Here is a 17114-nt window from a genome sequence, read left to right as displayed (position 1 = left end):
TAAGGAAGGTAAACAAAAACCAAAACCAAACGGAGGCTTAGTAAGCAGTGGGAGAGGGTGGAGGTCTGAAGGGGAGTAGGCTCTGCAGGGAAGAGCCGGGCGTAGGTAGGGATGAACATGTACCAGGAGTGGCTTGAAGACCATGGGCTCTAAGAGCGGAGGGAAGCTGGTCCAAGGTTCGGTCCCCAGTGTCTGTTGTGACTGACTGCTCACCGGGGGATACCAAGTCAGACCTGGAGGCCTGTATGTGGCCTTGTCTGTTTAGACTGGTGCCATGAATCTGAGTGTCAGGAAGGTCTTTCCTTGCAATGGTCTTTCTAGAACCCAACATAGGGCCCCACCTGCCATTGCCATTGTTCTGCAGGTGCTCAGGGCTTAGGTGACATCAGGGTGGTCACACTTATCACTTTGTGCTCTTCAGACTCATGTACAGTGTTGGAGGCTTATTTATTGGCCTAGACTGTCCATTCACCCAGATGGTCCTACTACACTTTGCCAGATGTTCCTGCTAGGGGACTCTGTCCCTGCTTCTAGGGGTATCCTCTTGGCCAGCAACCAAGAGCGTCCTGCCAGAGAGAGTGCTTCAAGCCACAGAAGGCTCAGGATGGAGCACCCATGGGTGCCAGGGCCTCTTAGTTGTGTTAGTAGCGGGGACTCTCCATTGACACTCTTGAGCTGCTAATAGTACCTCTCTTCTGGAATTACCTTCTTTGCTTTGGTTCTGCATCTTCTCATAATGTGTTGGGACCACTTGGATGCAGGCTGGCCCCTGTAAGAAACAGCAGAGTCGCTGAACTTTTCCCATACTGGTCCCTGGAAGAGCAGCTTCCAGCTGTGTCCCCAGAGGCCTTCAGCAGTGCAAGCCTGGAATCCATTAGGAATGCACTTTCCTGTGCTCCCCTCTGCCCTGCAAGACCACTGGGGCCCAAGGGTCTGGTTTTCATTCATCTGTGGCCTTATCCCAATGTCAAAACTGAGGCTCCTAGCAGAGGCAATGGCTAAGAATGCGTATCTCAGAGTTGGTGGGTGAGTGGGTAGGGCTTCTGGGAGAAGGTGAAAGGCCTCTTCCAGTATATATGGGTGTGTGCATTTGGAGCATGTGATATATATATAATCATACATATGTATGTATGTATATATATGTGTGTAATATATATGCACATATATGTATGTATGTATATATGCATGTGTTCTCTTTTAGAGGACTGTGGCATGTGTCTACTGGAGTGCGCAGTGCACGTGTGGAAGTCAGAGGACAGCTTGTGAGAGTCAGTTCTCTCTTTCTGTTATGTGGGTACCAGGAATCAAACTCAGATTGTCGTGTGGGAGAGGCAAGTGCTTTACCTACCAAGCCACCTCATTTGCTCTGAAGTGTCATGTTTTATGATGACTGGATTATCTTTCTCTGCCCATGATCTCCTGCCCTCCTCCACACACCAGTTTTTAGTTTGTGCTGTGGAGACTTCTGCTCTGGCTCCTGGCTAGCAGAGAGGGATCTAAGTCAGGGAGAGGCAGACACCACCTCCACCCTCCCTGCTCTTGTGGGGCTTGTCCTTAGAGCTCACCTGGCGGGAGGGCTGCACTCCCTGACAGACTCCTCTCTTGGGCAGTGCTCTTGAAGAGTCTCGTGTATGTATGTGATTGTGTGTGTGTGTGTGTGTGTGTGTGTGTGTCTGTCTGTCTGTCTGTGTGACTGGCTGACTAGCTGACTCACTTTGGTTCTGCTAAGATACCTCCTTTTCCAATTCTTGTTTCAGACTCTGTTAACACCACTGGAACACAGCCAGGTTCTGAATGCCGACATGTCTGACAATCCTGGTCCCTAGGTGAGTAACAAAACCCACCCGCCAAGAAAGTGTCCCCTTGGGAGGTGACCCCATGAGTCAGCAGTTGGTTCTGTTACATACATGAAAACTGAGGCGTTCCTGCCAAAGGGGTCACTGTCTGGATGAGGCATTGAAGGCCCTGTGTGGATGGAGGGGGACAGGCTGCTAGCAAGGGACTCTGGGTGAAACCCATTTGGATGATGGATTTCTCGCTTTTCCTGTTGTGACATAATACTGAACAAAAGTGGCGTAAGGAAGGAAGGGTTCGTTCTGCTCGGTTTAAGGATAGACGATTATGACAGGTAAGGAGTGGCGCGGGCTCTTGAGGCAGCCGGGTTTCATCTGTAGTCTGGAAGCAGAGGGAATCATAGACTGGTGCTCAGCTTTCTTTTGTTTTGTTCAGTCTGGAGCCCCAGCCCTGGCATAGAACAACCCACGTTTAGGGCAGGTCTTCTTCCGACCTCAGTTAAAGCTCTCTGGAAACACCCTCACAGTCACATGTGTTCCTGTGTGACTCCAAATCCAGTCAGTTGACAATGAAGATTCACCTGGGTCAGCACCAACTTCCGACTGTCAGCAAGACAGGAGGGAGCTGGGGTTGAGTCCTGGCATGGCTTGCCCTTACTCCACCCTCTAAAAAAATCCCCTGGGGATTTTGTGTTCAGGAGTGATCTTTGAAGGTGGCCTGTCTCCCTCCCTTGGGAGCTTCAAGAGCTGCTGGCCCTGCCTCTTTTCTGCCCTCCCAGACCGTGGAGTAGGGAAGTGTGTGGAGGTGGGAGCTCACCTGCGGGCTGGGGGGTGATGTGCCAGCTCTTTGTGGTCGCTACACTTGTGTGTTCGGGGTGGTGGATAGTAGAGTCTTTCTGGGCTTGCCTAGGACTCAGAGGGCCTGGTATGCATGGATCCTGCTGCACATGCTTGTGTGGTAGCGATGCCAACCTGTCTCAGCAGCTTCAGCAGGGAGTTGGTACCTTTTTGTCACAGGTGATGGTCAGGCACAGTGTGGTGAAGGTAAAGTAGCCATTTTTTCAGGAGCATCTTCAGCCTTATCTGTAACCTCCAGCCACCGTAACGGCACCCACCTCCCAGTGCTGCTTGGCCTTATTGTGCCAACCTCATACCAAGCCCCCAAGGGCCTGCCACTTCCAGAACTGAAGGGAGAGGCAGCCACAAAGACCCCATACCTTCCATGGCTGGGCCAGAGCTTCTGACTAAAGGTGTGTGTGAACACACCTGCATTTAGTAGACTTTCCAGACATGACTTTTTGTCATACTAGCCTTCCCAGCTCAAGTGTCGGAGTCTTCGCTGGAAGCCCAGTTGGTTGGCCGGCTGTGAGCACAGTGCTCTAGCTGGCGGCTCAGAGATTTTCCAAGCCTTGGGCTTTCACATCACAGATACAGTAGTCCCCTTATCTGCGGTTTCACTGTGTGCATGTTTTGTCCCCTGAAATCAACAAGGAGAGAGAGCAGTGCCGGGAAGCATTCGGAGGGCAAGGGGAGCGGGCTCACACTTGAACAGCTCTCTGTCCTCTTCCTAGCTGCTCTTGATACCTCGCTGTGTCTAATTTTTAGAAAGAAACTCTGCCCGAGGTTTCTGTGTCCCTGAAAAAGCCTGGTGCATGCATGCTCCACAGTGTCAGTCACTCAGCGAGTGACAAGTCACCAGTCTTGGAGAGGGTGGCGTTGTCTCTCCCCCACCCCCAGGATAAGGGGGGGGGGACACAGTAGTTTGCATATAAAAGACTGCCTAGAAAGGAAATACTTAGGAATATTAAGCTGTATGTTGTAGGATTTGCATTGAGGTGGAAACTAGAATAACTTTCCAGGATCTTTCCCAGTGTGAAGTGGCCCATACAAGCTGCTTTGCCTTTGGTGGGTCCTCTGAGTGGGGACAAAGCAGGCATTGTCCTTACTGTTGCCCCTGGGGGCCCGTCTCTATGACGCCATAGTGGAAATCTAGCCAAGAATCTAAGAGTGGCCTCTGGGAGAAACTGGTGTGTCCAGGCAGGGAAGGCGGCAGCCAAGAGGTTCTGCGAGGTCTGGCTAACAAGCATGGTTTGGGGGTGCTTGGGTGCCCCTCTGGTCTTTTGGGAATACTGAGCCTATGACAGGGCAGATGTCAGGATTAGGGACAGGCCTTGCTTAGTGGCAAGTTACAAGGCTCTGTGCTCACCTGCAGTTCTGGTCTTAGATCCATACTCTACTTGCATGTGTTAGGGGACACACAGTATGGGAAGGAAAGTGCTTTTAAGTTTCGTTACACTTTTGAGCTGTCTGAGCTTTCAAAGCTCATGTTTCCCACAATTCTGTAGTCTTTCTTGTGTTTTGTTTGTTTTCTTGGTTGGTTTTGTTTTGTTGTTTGAGACAGGGTCTCACTATGTAGCCCTGGCTGTCCTGGAAGTCACTCTGGAGACCAGGCTGGTCTTGAACTCGTGGAGCTCTGCCTGCCTCTGCTTCCTAAATTCTGGGATTAAAGATGTGCGCCACTGTACTCAGCTTCATATTTCTTGGTTTTTAGGATGTGTTTAATTATTATATTTATGTATTTTTGTTTGTTTGGGTGTATGCCACTTGTGTACAGGGCCTGGCTTCATCTTTTTCTGTGTTTATTTATTATAGTTATGTGTTTGTGTTTGTATGGGTGTATCCCACATGCTTGCAAGGAGGCCAGAAGAGGGCATAGATCACTGGACTTAGATTTACAGGTGGCTGTGAGCACCCCGCTGTCAGTGTTAGGAACTGGATTCTGGTTCTCTGCAACAGCAAAAAGGATTTGTAACCCCGAGCCATCCATAATCTTTCCAGCCCCAGCCATGAGGTCTTACCAGGCCCATTGTGTGCATGCTCTTGCAGTGCTCAAGTGTGCCCAGCCTTGGAGTGGGCTCAGCTGAGGGTACTTGTCCCCTAAGTATGCCCACCCCTGAGTGTGCCCAGTACCCTTGAGTGTGCTCATCTGCCTTGGGACCAACAACTTATATATAGGAGGGTGGCCTTATTTTCAGTGTCTAAAGTACAAGCTTTGAGGAAAGCCACCATAGATTTAATTAAATGATACTAAAATGGGAGATAGTTACTCCTGTGTGTTTCATGGAGCCTGGGAAGGTCTCTCTGGTCCTGTGGGTGCAGTCCTGGGAAGCTATGACCTGGAATAATGCCCAGGCCCTTTCCCCTTGGGCATCCGGGGTCTAAGGTGTCAACCCTAAAGCTCAGAGACCCTTAGTATACAGAACTCCTGCCTGTGTGGCATCAGCCAGACATTAGGTCCACAGTGTAGATCTCCAGCAGGCATTGCGGGAGAAGTAAGCAAGATGGCAGGTCCTCAGTGGCTCCAGTGTGGCAGGAGATGTGGTAGTGTGTGGTACTGTCCAGCCACTCAAACCCAAAGGGACCAGCCCTGGCCTGGGGCTCCGCCATTGGCACAGCATAGGGTCCATTTATAATGACAGGAAGCGTGGACACCGTAGTGCCCTTGGAACCAAACGTTTATATTAGCAGCCATGTGTGGGCCGTATTGCTGTCCTGTACCATAGATCCACATGGCCCAGTCCCATAAGTGAGTGCTATGCCCAGGTGCTGGAGCGTGACTGATCAAAGCCAAGGCCTGCTTTGAAGATTCAGTACCCAGAAGGGATTATGTATGCCTCTTTTGAAGTGTGTTAAGTGCATATTAGAAGGCTGTATTATGCATGTTTGTGTACTGGATTACATGAAATAGATTATTAGAAAGTTATGTGGCCATCCATGCAATTGCAGTGGCATGTGCCATCAGCTGTGTGCCCTTAGCAGTGTGGATCTAGAGTGTGCTGTGGCTGCCCTGGCTTTGACTTTGCTCTGATCCCCTGGGGCTGGGCCACTGGTAAGTGCTGCAGTTTCTGGGTAAGCAGCCTCCTGGGGGGCTCAAGAGGGTCCCCACACTGACCGTATTTCTCTGAGGCACCAGCCCTGCCTTGCCTGTGGTGAGCCCGCAACCTGAAGGCATAGCATCAGGCTTCCTTTGCCCTTGTTTTCTGTTGGGGGCAAAGATGCAGTGTACATGTTTATAGCTGATTTTCCACATCATGGCCATGTCCTGAATGCATTGGTGGCCTGCTCAGTCTGCATGTCATGTTTATGATGAGGAGAGCTATCTTGTAAATACCTGCCCCCCCCCCCCCCCAGTACATTGTGACTTGCTTTGGCAGCCTGAGTGAAGGGGCTGATGCCTGCCTGTGCAGCTGTGGGGAGCCGGCACAGTCCTAGGAAAATACCCCAGGCACTCCCACATCTGGCCAGGCTATTAATATCCCACAAAGGACTCTTTTTTTTTTTCCCCCTGTGGAGAGCCCGCATGTGGTGATGCTGCCATGCACATGACCAGAGCCCAAGACACGAGCCTGGCAGTGAGCAGCTTTCTGGATGCATCATTGAGTTCTTGTTGGCAAGCCTGGGCCTCGTAGTTTTCTGCCTGCCATTCTGCAGTATGTGGATGCTGGTTCCCAGAGGGCAGGTGGAACTGTCAGCCCCCAGGTGGCCTGTTGCAGAGAGGCTGGTCCTTCTCAGCTGTTTCTATTCACACCGTGTTGGAAGAGTTCTTGTAGCCAACTGTGACCAGGCAACCAGACCTTGGTAGACTGTAAATGTTAAGCTGCCCAGGAAGACAGACCCCAGGTGGGATCACTAAGCTCAAGTGGGAGAAGAGATGGTGCCTGGGTCCATGGAGAGATCTGAGATGTTGAAAAGGAGCTGCCAGGACATGGGCCATGTGTCTCATCTTTTCATGTGCAGAGCTGGTCCCACCAGGATGACCCCTAGCTGAGCCTTTCTGGTCCTCTGAATTGGACACAGAGATTTGGAATTGGATAGAGATAGCCTGTGTCTATTGTCTTCCTCCTTCTGCAGCTTTGTGTTCAGAAGTCACGGCCACCATGGTCCTAGAGGGTGCGTGTTTGACTGAACCAGGGAGACACTTGTGCAGGAAATGCAGAGCCCTGAGAACACTGTAGAGTGGCATGCTCTCCTCCCCTGAGAACCGGGCAGGCCTGGGTGTGCAGGCAGTGGTCCCTATGGCAGCACACCACACTCAGAGACCCACACTGAGCATTGTGGTCTCTGCTCTATGGCTTTCTACAGGTTGTATAACACCCCCAGGGCTGTCAGACTCTGACCCTAGTGCCTCGTTCATGTGGTCTTGTGTGAACAGCTCCTGTGGATGTGGGCAGATTGAAGGTCTTTCTCATGGAGCGTTTATTTGAGCTCATCTGGGAGAACCTGGATGCAGTCACAGGTGCCCTCATAGGAGGAGGGTGGAGGAGTCAAGACGGCTGGCTCTGTGGAGATGAGGTGGACCCTGGCGCAGTGGACTGCCAAGATGGGTTTTACCCCAAACAGCCTGGGTCCCTGGTGCCTAATGTTCTGTCAGACATCGCTCTGGGTGTCTGGAGGGCATTGTGATGTTTTTTCTTAAGTGTGTGTGTGTGTGTGTGTGTGTGTAAATGTGAGCACATACATGTCAGGACATCATGCCATACACGCTTGTGGAGTTTAGAGGACGACCTCACATGTGGGTGTTTTTGCCTTCCACTTTATTTGAAACGGGCTCTACTACTACTACTACTACTAATTATTATTATTACTCCTATTATTATTTTGCCTTTGTGTGCCCCAGATTCATTGACCCATGGTCCAGGGCTTCTCCTGTATCACCTTCCATCCTTCCTATATGATAGTGGTTCTCAACCTGTGGGTCGTGACCCCTTTGGAGGTTGAATGACCTTTTCACAGGGGCTGCACTTCAGATGTTTACATTATGATTCTTAACAGTAATAAAATTATAGTTAGGAAGTAGCAATGAAATAATTTTATGGTTTGGGGGGACAACACAGCATGAGGAACTCTATTAAAGCGTTGCAGCATTAGTCAGGTTGAGAATCCCTGCAGTAGCTGAAATGGGGTTGTGGATAGATGCTTCTTAGCTTTATGTGGGTTCTGGAGACCCAAACGCACCCAGGTCCTCATGCTGGTACAGCAGGCTCTTTCTCCAATGAGCCATCTCCCCGGCCTTAGATGGGGCTCTGATGAGATTACTGTGTTAATCCAAGGACTCAGTAAATCAGAAGGCCTTCCCCATGTGGGTGGTCCTTAGGAGGGAGCAAATGCCTGCAGATTGCCTGGGAGCTCAGGGGTCTCCATTTAGCAATTGCATCCTCTTTAGTCACCGGTCAGACCGTCCCCATGAATGTCTTTCTCTGTATACATCCCATCAGTTCTCCTCTTGAAAGAACCTGGGGGTACCAAGAACTCCACAAGCAAGGACCCTTTGCAGCTACCAGATACAGGAAGAGCCTTGATGTAATTCTTGGGGGTCTAACATGGTCCTTGACTTTGGCCCAATGCCACTGACTTAAGGCTTGTAGCCTCCAGAGACAAGGGAGGGTTAATGCCTGTTGTTTTAAGCTTCTGGGCTTTAGTAATTGGTAAGGACAGCCACGGGGAAACAGGAAGTCAGGATAAACAGTACCTCCACAGATACCCTCAGCTATGGCAGAGCTGTCATTCCGAGGCTGTGACCTCTGGGTGGGGCACTGCTGGGTCACAGGTGTGTGGCTCTTGGCTTTGGTAGAACTTGCTGGCCTGCTCTGTGAAAGGGTCTGTGACTGTTGCTCTTAGTGGTGGACCCTGTTCCCAGTCCCCTCCCTCTGCAGTGGCAAGTGTCTGCTTAGTGGTGGACCCTGTTCCCAGTCCCCTCCCTCTGCAGTGGCAAGTGTCTGCTTAGTGGTGGACCCTGTTCCCAGTCCCCTCCCTCTGCAGTGGCAAGTGTCTGCTTAGTGGTGGACCCTGTTCCCAGTCCCCTCCCTCTGCAGTGGCAAGTGTCTGCTTAGTGGTGGACCCTGTTCCCAGTCCCCTCCCTCTGCAGTGGCAAGTGTCTGCTTAGTGGTGGACCCTGTTCCCAGTTCCCTCCCTCTGCAGTGGCAAGTGTCTGCTGGAGAGCGATGTTGTGGTCACACCGCCTGTCCCTGAACCCTGGTGAGTGGTTCCAGCCTTGGGTCCTGTTACCACTTCTGCTGGGTCGCCTGCTCACCTTGCTCCTCATCAGGGGCTGGGTGTTCTAGATGCTTCTGCTTTGAAACACTGACTCCCGGTTCTTAAAAAAAATTGAAACACTAATTCCTAATTTTCATCTCATTTATTTATTCTCTGTGTGTGTGGAAGCAGGGAGTAGGGGTACATGCTTACCAAGGCATATTTGTGGAGAGCAGAGGACAACTTGAGAGACTCAGATCTCTCCTACCGTGTGGCTTCTGGAGATGGAACTCCTGTTAGGCTCACCACAAGCACCTTTACCAGCCGAGCCATCTTGCTTATTCCCAATTCTCTCTTCTGCTGGCTGCTTTTATGAGTGTCTCATTTGCCAGTCAGGTGAAGCCCGCAATGCTTAGGTCTTTTTCTTCATTCTTAGGGTTTGTGGTGTTGGTGTTAAGCTAGAATGGCTATGCAGAAACTTTATTCTGTGAGTTTGAATTGTATAGCATGAATTCAGATGTTTGAGTGAAGACTTCAGGGAAGTGTGTGCGTGCGTGCGTGCGTGTACACGAGTGTACCATAGCTTGGGTGGAAGTCAGAGGCCACTTGCTGGACTCAGTTCACTGCTTGTTGTGTGGGATTAAACTCAGGTTGTTCAGGGTTGGTGATGGTGTTTCTGGGGAAGAAGGGGCCCAGTTTTGGGTCCTTGCAGTGTACTGGCACTAGGCCACAACCATTCTCTTTTTTCCTTTGGTTTATCAGTTGAACTTCAGCTCAGTGGTTTCTTAATGTTCTTCATAAGAGGACATGCCACCGCTCCCCAGTGACCTGTTTGCCTTTTCACATCCGAGTCACTTTGGTGACAGTTCTGTGGAGTATGCTGACAACAGTGAAGGCGTTCTACCTCTGTGTCCTGCACATGCTGTGTTAACACCGTGATGAGAGAAGATTCCTCTAATGCATGGCTGACACATGCTCCCTCTGCAGAGGACGGTCAGGGTGCACAGTCTCCGTGCTGAAGGGGCTGTGGAGGAGAGCAGGGAAAACCAGGGAGAAAGGCAAGCACACGTTCCCAGCACCCTCTGTGTGCTTGCAGTAACGTCCAGAAGCCAGTGAAGCTAGAACGGAAGATGTACCTCAGTTGGACGAATGCTTGCCTAGCGTGTGTGAAGCCCTCGGTAGCTTTGCTCTCCTGCACTACATAAAACTAGGCGTGATGGTGCACCTCTGTAATCTCAGAAGGCTTGGTAGTTCAGGGCCATCTTTGGCTACATATTGGTTTGAGGCCAGGCTGGGCTCAATGAGATCCTGTTTTAAAGTCAGACGTGGACAACAAAAACCCAAATGTGCAATTAGTGAAGCCAGAGTGTAAGGCAATGAGCACCAACTGGAAAACAGCCTGTGGCGGGCCTGGCAATAGAAGGTGGCCTCTGTGTTGGGGACCTGCCTTCCTCCTGCGTTTCCTTTAGATGTCTGTGGTCTGACACTGTCCAGGAAGGGTGAGTGCATAGATGGGGTAGAGTCTGTGCACGAACAGTCGGCAAGTATGTGACGGTTGTTCTGTGCCCACATCTAGCTGTTAGTGTGTGTGTGTGTGTGTGTGTGTGTGTGTGTGAGAGAGAGAGAGAGAGAGAGAGAGAGAGAGAGACACATCCGTGTTCCAGGTTTGTGTGCCTGACCTTGAACTGCCAGGCCTGGGTCTCCTTCTGAGTATTGTCCCTAGACACTGCCTGCCCCTCTGGTGGCTGGTGCTCCATGACTTCTGAAAACTCTCTGTGTTGCTGAGCTGGCTCAGTCCCACCCTTGCTGGGAGCATGATGAGGTCAGGCCTGCATTTGCCTGTGTGTGACCCAGCCGCACCCGAGTTGTGGGTGGAGGTGTGGAGGGTTGCAGGTGCTTGACCCCACACAGGACTGACAGCCTGGGCCCCCAGCTCCGAGGTAGGCGTGGGATGAGGTTGGCCCAGGTGTCACTGGGCCGGGTCTGCCTGACTGTTTGCTGGTCCTGGGCAGGCAGGCCCTTCTGTCCGTGGCTGCTTCATGGTAGCAGTGATGTTGCTGGAGCGTGGCTCTGCTGTGTAGGGATGAACGCTACGGTCCCGATGTCCAGCTTGCTGCAGGAACAGCAGCCGTGAAATTTCTTCAAGGTCAGTGGGATGAGATAAGTAGGTGACAGCTAGGTCTCAGGAAAAGGTGGACAGAGGGGCAGGGCTTGGGGGCAGTGATAGGCCTTGGAGGAGGGGGTCTAGATGTGCTAACAAGACCCTGTGGGTCGAGTGGGCATCAGGGCATCCCTCCTTACACGTTTCTTTCAGCCCGTCCACAGCCTGGAACACAAACACCCATCTCTTTCCGGGGCTTCTCATTTTATGGGCTCTGCCCTGGGGCAGGAGAGGGGTCATGCTCCAGCTGTCGTCTTGCAAGTCTCATCAGGAAGTGTTTTTGGAGTTTCCCAGAGGGAGCCCAGTGGGGTACAGGTGGGCCTTCTAGACTGAGTCATGGTCTGGGGAGAAGCAGCTTCCTGGGGGTGGAGGAAGTGACTGGGGCAGGAGACTTACGGCCGCCTGCCTGCTCTGCTGTGTCTTGAGTGCTTGTGGGGTTGAGCCTCCTCTATTGGAAGGCTGTCTTTTCAAAGCCTTGTTTTATTTCTGTTTGGAGCTTTCTGATCCCCTCCCTTTCTCCTCAGCATCTCAGCTCTGGCACCCTTGGCTGAATCCTGGTTTGCTCGTTCTTTTTGTGTTCTTGTGACACAAGAGGCCAGGCTAGAGTGCCGCAGCCCCTTTCTTGGCCTTCATGGTTGTTCTACCCACTGGCCTTGACTCTAGCGTCTGGACAGCAACGTTTCTTGGGTGTGAGAGTGTGGCCTGGCCCCTGGGAAGGGAGGAGCCCAGCCGCAGGTCATTGGGTATCATAGCTAGGAGGGAGACACAGCCTCCTTCATAGACTTGCTGGGTGTTAATCCACACACCATGTTCTGTGTGGGATCCTGGTGTGGTAAATAGTAATGGCATCTGGAGAAGCCCTTTAAAGGTTGCTGGGGCGGGGCTGAGAGGGCTGAGAGCTTTGTCACAGACATTCCTATGCCTAAGCTGTGACTCGCCAAAGTCACTCTAGAGGAAGGTGGACACAGTCCTCGTCCTCTAGTTGCCAGTCCCTCATCCACAGTGACTGCTTCCTCTTGCTTTCGGCTGAGGCTGACATGTAATAGATCAGAAGCAAAGCAACTGAAATGTTGGGAGGAGAAGGAAGAGGTGAGGGGCAGAGTAGCCAGGCAGCTTCCATCGGAGAGGAAGGCAACACTCAGCTTGGGGGATCAGTTCTCTGCCCTCCTTTTCTTTCCTGTTCTTAGGAACATCCTGACATTCTGACGTACACTGCCACATGTCTTAGCTGAGGCCTGGCTTTTATAGTCATCCATCGTGCCCAGAGGCCAGGCCCTGTAGAGCCACCACCGATGTTGTTTGCTGTTCAGAGGTGCAGCTTGCCCGCTGACACGAAGGAGAACATGCGCAAATCGTTCTGCATGTGTGTGGAGGGAGAGGGGCCTGTTGATGAGGCTGATTTGGTTTAAGGCATTTCTTTCAGTATGGTGGCATGTGGGGTTGGTTGGGCCACATGCATGAGGTAATGGTTAAGGAAGCCATTAGTTATATTGTTCTATTATTAAATACAAAAGTCAAATATTGGAGTAAAAACCTGATTGATCAGAGAAGTGACGGAGAAGTGACCAGTGACCTCCTCTCTCTCCTTCCTCAATCCTAAAGGGCTGTGAATCTAAGTCCCTCCTTACTACTTCCTGTGTCTCTCTATATGTTCTGGGTTCTCCAAAATCTCTGTGGCTAACGATGGTCAGCTAGTAGCTAGCTCTGCCCTCTGACTCGATGTAAACTTTATTGACAGTCTTGGGAGTGTCAGAGGCGATCAAAATATGCCACGACAGGTTGAGGCTTGACTTGCGCTGACTGGGTGCTGAGGAAGCAGTTTGCCATGGGAGGAGGCTGTTGTTCTTAGAAGGCCTTGCTCTTGTGAGTGGTTAGGAAAGCAGGCTGCTGATCAGGCCAGTTTGGGAGTTGCACCTGGCAAACCTCCACTTTACTTGGTCATTTTGGGGAAACACTACCAGAGTAGAGAAGTCGTAGATAGGGTAATTGTGGGCTGGGCTGATGGCTTCTAGCCCAGGTCTCCTCTCCAGTCGACTGGCCAAGCTAGCTCATCTTCAGTACTCAAGTAGGACTGACCACCACGTGGCACACCCAGGCAAACATCTTACAAACACCTCGTGTTTACAAATATCTTACAAACATCTTACAAACACTATGTTTCCGTGTTTCTCCCCCTGCTTGATTCCATGAGAGGAACTCTGGTCCCCTGCTGACAGTTGGAACTAGGAAGTGTGTGCAGGTGGATGTGAGGAGGAGGGAGTGTGTGCAGGTGGGTGTGAGGAGGAGGGAGTGTGTGCAGGTGGGTGTGAGGAGGTAGGTGTACATGATACTGGGGAGGAAGACTCCTTCTTTTCAGATTGGGGACATTTCTCCAGAAGGCCTGGCTGCTGTACAGGCAAAAGGTGGAGTGGAGAGAAGCAGCCAGTAGCTAGGGTGCTGGTGAGAAGGGGATCAGGCAGCCAACTACTATTTTGAGGTATAGAGCTGAGATTTTAATCTGCAGGAAGCAGAGAGCTCTTGATATTCTGTTTATTCTTTTTATTACATTTGTGTATGGTGTGTGTATGCCTGCCTGCCTGCATGCATGCATGTGTGGGTGGGTGTGTGCATGCATATGTGTGAAGGCTAGAGGCCACTTTTGGCTAGATTGGCTGGCCAGTGAATTCTTGAGATCTACCTATTTCCATCCCCCAACTTGGGGTTATATGCATTGACTCTTTTATATGGGAGCTTGGGACCTCTTACTTGTGTAGCAATCACTGAGACACCTCCTGAGTCCCTGGAGATGCTTTTTTCTTCTTCTCCTCCTCCTCCCCTTTTTAAATAACCAGTAGTCAGAGCTGGAGTTTAGAGATAGTTGTGCAGCTATACTGTGGAGAGACAGCTACAGAGAGAGTGGCTTCCAGTCTGAGGGCTTTGTGCTCTTTTCCGAAATTCTTAGTAGCTGTTGGGTTGACAGCCCAAGCCCTCCAGCATGAAGGCATAGATATGGGCAGGTTGCGGTGAGGATCCCTCAGTCCTGAGAGCTAGGGGCAGTTTGTTCCTGACACTTGAGGCCAGAGGTGTTTGGTTGCAGGCGCTCAGGTTGGAAGCTTCTTTCTCTGGGCTTTAGCTGGCAGTGGCTGGCACTGGGCCAGTAGTGTATCCCTTGACTCTTAGCAGTGGTTGGCAGCAGCAGTTATTGCGATCTAGTGCTACAGCTCTCATGCCTTGGGTGTTGGGACCTGTGGCTCCAACCAGCAGCTAGTGTCGTAACTCTGAAACCTTCAGTGAATCTGAGACATGGTAGCTCTTGAAACCTTGGGACCAAGGCCTGCAGTCCCTCATCTTTGGCTCTCTGCAACTCCTTCTGGGCTGGGTGTGGTGGCACATGCCTTTATCCCAGCACACGCAGGAGGCTGAGGCAGGCAGAACTCTGAGTTTGAGGCTAGCCTGTACTACGCTGAGTTCCATGTCAGGCAGAACTAAACAGTCACATCCTGTCTCAAAACAACAACAAAAAGCCCTTTCTGTATTTTACTATCTTTGGTCTTTTCTGTTGCTGGCCTCTCAGTTCTTCAGCCAGTGTGTGTGTGTGTGTGTGTGTGTGTGTGTGTGTGTGTGTGTGTGTGTGTGTGTGCGTTGTTGTCTATAAATGGAGGTGCATGTGTAGTGGTTTTTTTTTTTTACTCCTTGCTCTTAGGGGACCCACCACCCAGCTCTCAAATGAATACACAGAGACTTATGAATGCCCAGCCTTAGCTCGGCTTGTTTCTTGCCGGTTTATCTTAAATTATTCCGTGTCTCTTTAACTATGTTTTGCCTCTGGGCTTTTTACCTTTATCCTATATATCTTAGTTTCCTTCTTACTCTGTGACTGGCTGTGTGGCTGAGTGGCTGGGCTCTGGTGCTCTCTCCTTCTCCCTCTCTTACTCTTCCCTCCCTTTCTTCTACTCTCCTTCCCTCCTTCTCTCCCCCCCTCACATATATTCTCTCTGCCTACCAGCCCCGCCTGTTTCTCTGTCCTGCCTAGCTATTGGCCATTCAGCTCTTTATTAGACCCAATCAGGTGTTTTAGACAGAAAAAGTAACACAGCTTCACAGAGTTAAACAAATGCAACATAAAAGAATGCAACACATCTTTGCACCATTAAACAAATGTTCCACACAAAAGAACGTAACATATCTTAAACTCTATTCCACAACAGCATGTATGCATGCCATGCACACAGAGGCCAAAGTGTAGTTTGATGTGTTGTTCCTCACCTTCTGCCTTGTTTGAGACAGGGTCTCCTTATTGTTTGCTCCTGTGTACACTGAGCTAGCTGGCCAGTGACTTCTAGGGATCAGCCTGTCTCTGCCTCCCCCTCACTGTAGGAGTGCTGGGATTACAGCCACACACCGCTGTGTCCAGATAGACGTGGGTTCTGAAAATCTAAATGCAAGTGTTCATATTTTACACATGGAACCATCTCCCCAGCCCCCTCAGCCACCATCTTGCTGCTATGACTTCTGCTGGTAGCACCGCCACCGCCACAGCTGTTGCTGCCCCATTGTCTCTTCTTGGTGCTGCCAGCTCAGCCCACTTAACTTATGATAAAAATCTGAAGTAGGCAGAGACCATTGGAAGAAGCCTCTCGTTGGGCCTAAGCCTTTCATTGCAACACCAGAGGACAACACAGGGAAGAGTCTCCTGACTAACTTGAAAAGTGAACCAAACAGTCTGGTTACATGGCCAGGAGCAGTGTGTGGCAAGGGTGTTTGTGCCAACTTTGGCACAACCCTTCATACAAATAAAAGATCACGTTTGCTCCAGCCACAGGCCCTCTGCCGAGCCTTCTGGGAAGGTGTGCCCTCTCTGGTCCAAGTGAGAATATCTGTTTGATAAGCTGGAGAGTGCTCAGACATGTTTGGTTCTGGAGTGCTACATTCCCACCAAGCTCTATCTGAGTGGTTATGACGGGAGCATGACTTCAGCCATGGTTGTAGCGGTCCTCTGTAACTTCTGGAGTATCCCCGGGGTGAGTAGGGAGTGTCCAGAATGACCTGGCTGACATGAGGACACCCAAGCTGTTTCTTGGGGCCCATGGTTCCCTGTTCAAGGCTTCTCACGTGCCTACTCGTGGCAGTTTTAATCGCTTACAGACAGCGTTGGAGGTATGTTTACAGTAAAATTTTAGGGAAAGCCCAACGCAGAACTCAAAACTCTAGTAGTGTTTAGCAGTACTTAATCGCATATTCAATTATGCATAATCTGCTTAACTTTTCTTTCCTAGTTCATCAGGGAGAGAGATGAGTTCCCTGACTCGGGTGGGGGTGGTGAGAAACCAACATAACAGTGGGCTTGTGTGGGGATAGAGGTGCCTCGGTCTGGTAGCTCTCAGGACGTGGTGGGTTCAGAGGGAGGACAGTGACATGCTTGTTAGTTTGTTGGCCCATTCTGGGTGAGCCAGGTCAGGCTGGCCTCAGATGTCCCAGGCCTGCCACTTTTCAGTGCAGCCCCTGGCAGCCTGATGAGGGTGACCCACGGAGCCCCACACTGATGTAGACGTATTATGTGGCATGCTCTTGGACCAAACAGGATGAGTTAATGCCTGTGAGTGACGCCGAAATGTGGTTGAGCTTGGTCACGGGCCAGCCGGTTTTCATTTGGCTGCAGCATGTACAGTAAATTCTTCGTTGGCTGTTTCCTTTCTTCTTTTTTTCCTAGGTTTTGTTTTGTTCTAAGGAAAATACATGATTTTTGAAAATAGACACCCACTCTTGCTTTCTATTGTAAACAGATTGAGGCGTTGTATTGTGGGGTCTGGGTCGGCTGCAGAGGCCTTCCCTGTTTGCTGAGCCTCCGAGACAAGTCAAACTGAGTCCTGCATCTTCAGGGATGCGGGCGGTGCTCGCATGTGTGGGGAATCGTGTGCTCATTAAAAGCCTTTTTATGTTGTCACTAAGGACAGAAGGAATATTTGACTCTGTGGATGAGCTATTCTCTGAACATTACTGCCAAGGGGACTGGGTCACCCTTGTATTCAGGTCTGGCCCAGGGTCTTACAGAACCAGGTAAGGGCCGCGTGTCTAAGGGATCCAGCATGTCTGTTCCTCTGTAAGGTTCCATCCCCACACTCTAATGGCTAGAGGTGGGAAAAACCTTG

At 50.8% G+C, this 17114-nt stretch overlaps 1 protein-coding gene across 2 annotated transcripts in view; it reads left to right on the top strand.

The window, feature by feature from the left end:
- Nucleotides 1–17114, top strand: part of LOC119816623 (semaphorin-4D) — an 87687-nt gene that overhangs the window by 24986 nt on the left and 45587 nt on the right. For both annotated transcript variants that reach the window (XM_038333415.1, XM_038333414.1), the window contains exon 2: nt 1758–1826. The gene's annotated coding sequence lies outside the window, so the exon portion shown is untranslated. The remainder of the gene's footprint in view (nt 1–1757; nt 1827–17114) is intronic.

Source organism: Arvicola amphibius, chromosome 6 (assembly GCF_903992535.2).
Source record: "Arvicola amphibius chromosome 6, mArvAmp1.2, whole genome shotgun sequence".
In the NCBI taxonomy this organism is placed as follows: domain Eukaryota; kingdom Metazoa; phylum Chordata; class Mammalia; order Rodentia; family Cricetidae; genus Arvicola; species Arvicola amphibius.
Note: the sequence above shows the minus strand (reverse complement) of the source record. Positions and strands in the feature narration are given on the sequence as shown.